The sequence below is a fragment of the Physeter macrocephalus genome, chromosome 19, assembly GCF_002837175.3.
Source record: "Physeter macrocephalus isolate SW-GA chromosome 19, ASM283717v5, whole genome shotgun sequence".
NCBI classification, from domain to species: Eukaryota; Metazoa; Chordata; class Mammalia; order Artiodactyla; family Physeteridae; genus Physeter; species Physeter macrocephalus.
This window is the reverse complement of record NC_041232.1, coordinates 62,303,666-62,305,973: the sequence shown is the minus strand read 5'-3', so window position 1 is coordinate 62,305,973 and position 2,308 is coordinate 62,303,666. Positions and strand designations below refer to the sequence as shown.

Below are 2,308 nucleotides of genomic sequence, written 5' to 3'. Positions count from 1 at the left end.
GGCTCAGCGGCCATGGCTCACGGGCCCAGCCGCTCCGCGGCATGTGGGATCCTCCCGGACCGGGGCATGAACCCGTGTCCCCTGCATCGGCAGGCGGACTCTCAACCACTGCGCCACCAGGGAAGCCCTCCACCGTGTATTTGAACAGACCTCATTCATTCAGCGTCTCCCATGTTCCTGCCTAATGGCATCCTGGGAGTGATACAGACACATAAGAGACAAATCCTCTCCTGGAGCAAGTGAGATCCATGCAGTTACTCCCCCATTTCCCACATAAGCAAACTGAGGGCAGCAGGAGTATACACATAATCTGCCAATCCCTGCACTTCACATTCCTAGTAAAACCAGTCCTAGAACGTGGGGTGCCTACTAGCCGGGCAACCCCACACCTGGTTGGGGGCACAGACTTGGGCATCAGCATACCTAGTTCTAGTTCCAGCTCTGACACTAATACGCTGTGTGACCTTGGGCATAAGCTACTGACTGTGCCTTATTTTCCTCATTTGTAAAATAGGCATAAAGTTTCTACCAGCCTTGCCTGCTTCTTTGGGTTAGGAGTACATGAGACAGGAGGTATGAAAGGACCTTGGAAGACTACAATGTCCTCCACATGCTGGGGTGGCCCTGGGAATGTCTTTGGGAGAGGTGATTAAATAGTATGGTCTCTGCAAAACTATACAGAAGGGAAATTAGTTCCTGGTATGATGCCACCTCCCCTGTTAGGTGTCTCTGTCCCTCCCGGACTTCCTCATTGCCAGCAGTGTTTGAGTACCTCCTCTGTCCCAGGAGCACTTCATGTGCCTTCCCTCATTTGATCCGCCCAGCAGCTCTTACCATCCCCACTGAACAGGTGAAGAAACTGAGCTGGGGGTGGGGGGGTGAAACCTAGTCCCCGAGGCCAGGATGTGGACCCGGGAGGTCTTAAAGCAGGGCCCTCACTCTCCACCTCCCAGCATAATGCCCCCCGTGGTCAGATGGCTGTCAGCCAACTTCAGGCACACGCTGGCTGAGAACAGCTTCTTGTGTGATCCTGCTCCACATCCAGGTTAAACACGTCTTCAGGCGGGACTCTAGAAATGCAAAGCTTTCCAGATCCAAATGATATGGGGCAGGTCCTTCCTGCCCCTCTGCCCAGTGAAATCTTCTTTATCCTTCACAGATCAGACAGGGCCCCTCCTCCTGGAAGCCTGCTCCGATCCTCTAGCCCACAGGGGTCTGTTGCCTCCCTGGCCATACCTCTCTCACGGGTGCTCAGTCCTGAGCCCCCCTGGCCTGCTTGGGTCTTAGGTCCCTGGTGTACAACCCTCAGCCCTGGCTCTGATTAAATCTCTAAACCCTTGGGGGCTAGGGTCCAAATCCCCCTACCCACAAGTCGGACTTTGTAGGGGGCAGTGTTATAAGGGGAATGAACGTGAGCTTTGGCACCAAATGCAGCCGGGTTCAGACCCTGGTTCGGACACTTGCGTGTGGCATTGGGCAAGTCACCTACCCTCTCCATACTCTATCTCTAGATTGGAGGTGATGATAAAAATACATACCTTTCATGGTCGTGTTGATTGAAGAAGGCTTAGAGGTGCAATGACCGACACGTTACAGGCACTTGATAAATGGTAGCTAGTATTGATTGTTATTAGAGATGTTGGCTTGCCTGCTTGATTGATTTAGTTATTAGAACAGGACACAAATAAAAACAAAAATTCAAGTCACACTCAAGAAATTAGTTCGGAGGACTTCTAGAGCCAGGTTTCTACAGTGCAATTCTCTAAGTCCAAGGCCCTCTCTCTCCTTCCAAAGGCTCCAGCCTCACCTCTTCTCTGATCCTCTCATAGAAACACCCCCTCCTCCTCTTTAGCTGGTGAGCTAAAGGGCATGACCCATCTCCCTATAGTGAGAGGGGGGAGGCAGGTAGAGTACCTGAGGCTAGTGATGTTCTCATGTTACAGTTGAATTAACCTAGGCCAGAGATGAGAAGTGCTGCCTTTGTCAGAAGGCTACTTGGACATACCTGGGCTCTAGAACCTTCCACAGAGGGCACAGGCCCAGGGGAGGCTGTGGTGAGCCTCATGTCCTCTGGAATGGGGACCACACCTGAAAAGGTTTCACCCGCCCTGCATTCTTGCTCTTTAACCTCCTTCTTCCATTTGCAATCTCCTTTTTCCCCCTTTTCCTCCTCCGCCTTTATTTCTTGGCTCTCTACTTTTTCTATCACCTTCCTACCAGAGGTTCATATTTTGCGTCAAGCCTCTCCTAGCTGTCGAGCGGTTTGGTTTTGTGTTTGTGTGTGTGTGTGTGTGTGTGTGTGTGTGTG

General features: G+C 51.8%; 1 protein-coding gene across 9 annotated transcripts in view; it reads left to right on the top strand.

Annotated features, from left to right (window-relative positions):
• Positions 1-2,308, top strand: part of ZBTB7C (zinc finger and BTB domain containing 7C) — a 380,670-nt gene that overhangs the window by 360,426 nt on the left and 17,936 nt on the right. The gene's annotated exons all lie outside the window — the stretch shown is intronic.